Source organism: Notolepis coatsorum (genome assembly GCF_963971535.1).
Source record: "Notolepis coatsorum genome assembly, chromosome: 20".
Taxonomy (NCBI): domain Eukaryota; kingdom Metazoa; phylum Chordata; class Actinopteri; order Aulopiformes; family Paralepididae; genus Notolepis; species Notolepis coatsorum.
In genome coordinates, this window is record NC_140184.1 from 29,977,593 (window position 1) to 29,984,850 (window position 7,258).

Here is a 7,258-nt window from a genome sequence, read left to right on the forward strand (position 1 = left end):
TCACATTCCTTTACAGCTTTGGGTAGGGCGTTCCACATTGATGTGGCATAATTGCTAAATGTGTTTAGTCCCTTGTTTGAGCCGAATCTGGGTTTAACATGATTTATTGAGCTTCCTCTGGTGTTGTGGTCGTGGTATTCACTGACCTTTGGCCTGTTTGACCTGTGTTACTTTACCTTTGACTGAAGTAAAGGTAAAGTAAAGATATGAAACACTTATTTTAAATTTTAAAGTGGATTAAGGCTTGTGGACAGCTGAATGTCTCGCCCCATTCTCCTTCAACTTTTCTGATGGTAAGTCATATGTTTAATTTACGCAAGCCAGCCTTGGCTCTTTTAACAATATACAAAATATGCTGTACTCATACTGAAGTTATTCATGGTATATACTAGGTCTGATCTGCTTGGGATTCCACGTGACGTACTTAATGCTGTGTGAAAGAGAGAGAGAGAGAGAGAGAGAGAGAGAGAGAGAGAGAGAGAGAGAGAGAGAGAGAGAGAGAGAGAGAGGAGAGAGAGAGACATGTTTGTATAGGCGCTATTGGAAACCTGGCTGCATTGACTGTGATCAGGGGCGTAGCTGGGGGGGGGGTAGCTTAGGATGATTCCAAGGGCCCAGCACTGGGGGGGGGGCCCAATTTTTTTTTTTCTTTTTTTTTTTACTAGACATCACTGTGTATTATTGATGCTCTCATTGATACTATGTTTGTTTCTGAAGTGTGTGTGTGTGTGTGTGTGTGTGTGTGTGTGTGTGTGTGTGTGTGTGTGTGTGTGTGTGTGTGTGTGTGTGTGTGTGTGTGTGTGTGTGTGTGTGTGAGATATATAGAGAGAGAGGGGAGGCTTTGGTAGACTATTGCATTGGTCCATTCATTGAAGATGAACGCAATGCGACATCCTTTACTAGGCTCACCCACCAACAGTGCAGGTGCTGAACTGCTGATCCGAATGTATAGGTAAAAACCATATTATGCGTTTTCATCAATAAAAGAATGGCCAAAAAAAATTCCGTTCGCGCGCATTCACTGGGGGCCTACATATACATTCTTTCATGGGGCCCAGAATCTGGAGCTACACCCCTGACTGTGATCATATATTGATTGATGGTAATAGTTGTAGTGTACCTACTTAAATATTCGCACGCTTGTGGTTTCGCAGACGCTCTGACGCGCACAGTACACTCCAAGACTCGCGCAGAGTCTCCTCTCTCCAATGCAGTGAGCGCTCCGTAGTATGATCATGATCATTATGATCGAATGGAATAAAAAAATAAAATAGGTTTACTACTTACATACTGTAGTTGTCCCTTTGTTCATTAATGTTACCTAAATGTCATAAGTGAATTGTATAGAAACAACTCACCAAAACTGACTATTGCACAACTGATTTGACAAAAAAATATCTACCAACGCCCCCCGCCCCTCCAACTATAAGGATCACCAGCCGCCACTGCAGTGGCGGCCCGTACATTCTTCTCCATGGGGGGCGCTATACCAAACATTTTGCAAACATGTACCACGCTGCACGCATTGGCGAATATTTAATTAGGTACAACTATCACCATTGCCATCAATCAATATGATCACAGTCAGTCAAATGCAGCCACGCTTCCAATATGCCCTACACAATCAGAGAGAGAGAGAGAGAGAGAGAGAGAGAGCGAGAGAGAGAGCGAGAGAGAGAGAGAGAGAGAGAGAGAGAGCGAGAGAGAGAGAGAGAGAGAGAGAGAGGAGAGAGAGAGAGAGAGAGAGAGAGAGAGAGAGAGAGAGAGAGAGAGAGAGAGAGAGAGAGAGAGAGAGAGAGAGAGAGATATCGCAACTATACCTTGTTAAGTTGAAACGCACAGTGGTCCAGCAGGCAGAAGGGCTTGATAAAGTATATCCACTCCACTGTCCAGACTGTGTTGATGTCCATTGTCCATGCATGTCCACACTGCATCCATATATAGCTTGTTGTTAGCCAACAAGTACTGTGTGAGTGAAGAGCTGTGTCCCTTTGTCCATTTCCGCGTCGAACAGCCTGCAAACTACCTGGCGTTCCTATCGCCATGCTCTAAGACAAACTCTAACCTTAACCAACTTTGAAAGAGTGCCTAAGCTTAACCGTCGAAAGAACTTGCCGTCACGCTCTAAGACAAATAGCTGCATCACAACAACACAACAGCATAGAGAGACTATCTACTGTAACCCAGAAACTGGCGTTGGCCAATCAGAGAGAGCGTCTCCGCGAAATGCGGCTACGGAAAAAACTGACGTCGGCCAATCAGAGAGCGTCTCTGAGAAATGCGGCTACGAAGATTATAGACGCTGCTGCTTAGACCGCTTCAAAACGCGCCCGTGTTCCATCATAATACATCATATTTCAACGCACAGCGCGTTACGCACTGATTGGCTGCGACGGATACAGTGATGAAACAGTGCACGGCGTGCACGCGCACTCAAAGCGATATTGCGTCTAGCCCGAGAGAAATACGGCTAGGAGAAATGCGGCTACGGTAACGGAACGTATACAGTGAGTCACTTCCTGTTCAGGAAAACGATTATTTATATTTGATATATTAACGTTATATTGTACATTGGAAACACAAACATACTTAAAATGAGTAAATATTATTCATTTTAAACATGTTTATATTATTTATAGGGCTATAAAACAAAAAACAAAAAAAAATATTTCTTATTCTTCTCTCTTTTAACCAGGGTTAACCAGGGGGGGGGGGGGGGGGCGCCCAAGCGCCCCTAGTGGCCAGCCGCCACTGGTAGGCTTATATTATTCTAATGACTTGTTTTATTAGGATATCGCAGATACTGCGCTGCCCTATAGTAGTCATACTGTAGTTCTACTACAGTACATTACAGTACAGTACAGTACAGTACACATCTTAAGGCCGCCACAGAGTCGGGACCTGCATTAAATGTAGTAAACTGGCATGAGAAATGTAGGAAATTGGTAAGCGGTGGTACGCTTGACTGAAACGATTGCGGACATGCCGGGCAGAGTCCGGTCCGCTCACAGTATGCCTGACTCAGTGGCGGGACTTTCAGGGCGTTTTACTCCAACCTATACAAGTCGGAAGTGGATTTCGATCATAATAAACTGGATACATTTCTTGATCAAATTAAACTACCTAAACTTTCAGAGGAAGATGCTAAACAGTTAGATGCACCTATTACAATAGAGGAACTTAGGGAGGCTATATCTGAATTGCAAAGTGGTAAGGCTCCTGGATGGGATGGTATCCCACCAGAACTGTACCTTTCATGTTGGGATGTAATTGGACCCCTATTACTTGATATGATTTTATACTCATGTCCCACCGAATGCGGTAGTTATAGACCCTTAAGCCTCCTCGGAACCGATCTCAAGCTGTATGCCAAGGTACTAGCCATCAGACTTCAAAAGCATATGACATCTTTAGTTCATCCTGATCAGACAGGCTTCATAAGAGGCCGTCTGATCACGGATAATATTAGACGGATACTGCATGTGATAGACTCCAGCAAGGATGCCGTGCCTCCTATAGCTGTATTATCCTTGGATGCATTGAAGGCCTTTGATAGGTTAGAATGGTCTTATTTATGGGCAGTATTGGGAAGGATGGGGTTAGGAGATGGATTCATTAATATGATCAAAGTACTATACAAAGATCCTTCGGCCATGATTATAACAGGTAAATTCACCTCCCCACACTTCCCTGTGTCGCGTTCGTCCAGACAGGGTTGCCCTCTTAGTCCCGGACTATTTGCCCTTTCCCTAGAGCCTTTGGCACAGTTTATAAGACAATCCCAAATTATAGAACCGATCTCAATTAGGGGCACACAGCATCATATTAGTTTATATGCGGACGATGTAATATTGTTCATACAAAACCCTACCACCTCAATACCTCATTTGCTCAAGCTGATAAATGATTTTGGCAATCTATCGGGATTTAAGATAAACTGGCCAAAATCGGCATTCCTTCCACTTAATGTCATTGCGAAGGCAACCTCCCTCCCAGAAAATATACCAATGGTAGAACACTTTAGATGTCTTGGAGTCGAAATATTCCCCACTATATGCCAAACGGTGAAGTTTAATTATACCGGAATCCTAGATAGGATCACAAAGGACTTCGACAGATGGTCAAAACTAAAAAACTCAGTACAGGCCCGAGCATTAATAGTTAAGATGGATGTTTTACCCAGAATCAACTTCTTCAGCTCGATGTTGCCGTTACCTCCCCCCCTGTTGGTTACTGGAAAAATTACAATCCGCCCCATATACATTTATTTGGAACAACAAACCTCCACGAATAAAAAGATCCACTGCACAGAGAAATAAAGCCGACGGAGGTTTAGCATTTCCAGACTTCTACAAGTATATTAAAGCGTTCTCTTTGAGACCACTGATCACCTGGTTTGATTCTCAAGCAGCTGTATCCTGGAGTCCATTAGAGGAGAACATAGTGTCACCACATAGACTACAGGATATAGTATACACCAAGACTACAGGATATAGTATACACCAACTTATCAATTAAGCAATGCAACTTGAAATTTGGCCCTCTTATTACACATGTGATCTGGATATGGCGTGACACACAGAAAAAATGTACTAACCAATATAAATGGCATAGTCATTCTCCCATATTTAATAACAATTTACTACTTATTGCACAACAACCTATCAGATATACCAAATGGGAAAAGAAGGGCATACTGTACAATCATTAGGGGATATTTTCAATGACCGGGGTTTCTGTAGCTATCAAGATATACATAACAAATTTAACCTCACCAGCTCCACTTATTATTTCTATCTACAGTTATTAGCAACTTTTAAGGCTCATGGAGTCCCATTAAAGAAACCACTTGAGCACCACAGATATCACAAATTATTTTATGAAAGGGAGACATCGAGAGGCTTCGTCTCTGACTTTTATCGTCACTTACTTACACCTTCGTATGAAGTCCTTCCCCTAGACTCAGTTTGGAGGAAGGATATACCAGACTTGGAAGTAGATTTTGATTGGGCTGAAGTCTGGGCAAACGTTCGGCTATCGTCACGCAACCCGGATCATCAACAGATTAATCTTAATTTTATTGATAGGATTTACCTGACTCCTATACGATTGAACCGAATGGGGCTTAAACAAGACTCTCGATGCTCCTTATGTCTACAGGGTGATATCGGTACATTTATGCATATGTATTGGGAATGCCCCCCTGTTAAGATATTCTGGGAAGAAGTAACCACGCAATTATCAGAATTTTTATTTCTGACCATACCTGTACTTCCTTCGGTATTGTTGCTGAATAATGTCTCTCAGTTATCACACTCTGTACATGTAAAGAGGCTAATCTTGTCCGGTCTTACGGCTGCCAAAAAGCTAATAGCATCACGTTGGATTCAACCGGATAAAATGTGCCTGAAGGTATGGATTCTTACCTATCTTGATGTGATTTATTTAGAGATATCTACCGCACGAATCCTAGGTGTTAATGAAGCCAGCATAGCAATTTGGTCAGATGTGGTGGAGAAGATAAAGCATAGCATATGAATTTGTAATCCTTGGTTTTAAACGAAATAATGGTTGGATTGTCCAAGGGGGGTCCTGAGGGGGGGATGGGGGGGGGGGGTAGGAGAAAGAAAGGGTGAAGAAGAGCGAGCAAGAGCATAATTGTATTGTATTGTAATTATTATGTATATATCTTGTAATCTACATTTATATTGATTCAAATACTGGACTGTCATAGTCCTGTGATTTATTGTGGATTTTTACTGTTAATGTTTGTGTGTCTAGTTTGATGTTATGTCAAAAATTGAAAATAAAATAAATGTGTTCAAAAAAAAAAGATGTCATGCTAAGATGTGTACTGTACATACTACTATAGGGCAGCACATACAGTATCTACTATCTCCTAATGAAACAAGTAATTAGAATAATATAAGCCTACTGTTCATTCATTACACACGTAGGGCGTAGGCTATACAGTGTGTGTGTGTGCGTGTGTCTGTGTGTGTGTGCGTGCAACAAGACGGTATAAATATGGAATATTAATACAGTCTATTCCACTATAGCTATATCCACGCGATTAGCTTTAGTTCTTATTTATTTATCCACTGTCATTTGCAGTGTTGGTGTAGTGTTTTCTTTTTATTTATTTTCGGACATCACGATGCCTCTTGAGGCATGACTGTAAATGTAAAACAAAAATTGTTATCATACAAATATCATCATATTTATTATTATTATTATTATTATGATTATTTAATTCCAAGGATGTAGAATTGACATGATCGCTGGGGCGGTCGGGTGGCGTAGCGGAGATTGCGCTCGTCACCAATGCAAGAGGCTGCGGTCTCGACTCCCGGAGTCAGCATTGCCCTGTGGCTTGGGCCGGTCGTCATACTAACTCGTTTGGCTGGGTTAGGGGGAGGGAAGTCGTGGGTGGTAATCTGGCGTTGTGGACAGCAACGCCTACAGGTCAGGTCTGGGCGCCTGCTCAGTGAAGGCAGGAAATGGTGAAGGCAGCGTGACATCCCACTCGTTACGCTTCACCAATAAGAGTCCTCGCTGCCAGGTGAAAAAAGAGCCACTGGCTGTCTCCACATGTGTCGGAGGAAGCATGTGGTGGACTTCAGGGTTCCCTTGTACCGACCAGTAGGAGGAACATGCGCACAACAACCAGGTAGGGGAGGGGGGGGAATTGGCATAACGAGTTGACATGATCGCAATCACGATGATTCCTCCCAAATAAAGCCCTTAAGAACACGGTACACACTGTTGTGTAAACCTTGTACCTTTAGTTCACATATAATAAGAGACGGAGAGCATGTGATCACGTTGACTCTTTACTCATAGGTAAGTCAGGAAGTACCTTGCAACATACAAATGTGTCCGTGTAGCAACATGAGCCAAACCCTTACAGGACACACACCAGTCTGTCCGACTTACGACTGCTTTTCAGCGCTCCTAAATCCTGCTCTTAGTTAAGACCGAATCCAGGAGAAGGGACCGTTCGTGAATCGCAAAATCCCCCCGAAAATGTCTTAAGTGGAGCTAGGACAACATTTGGTCTGATCTTTTGTCTTAAGTCTGTTGGTGAATGACACCCATTGTCTTTACACGGTTACTTAATGATTCTCAAATCCTGACAAAATACGGTTGATAAGAAAAGGGTAAAAAAACAGCACAGCTTCAGCACAGCAGTAAAATAGACAGTAATAAAAGCATAAAAGCACAAACAGTGCATCTCCCCATTACGGAAAGGACTTCA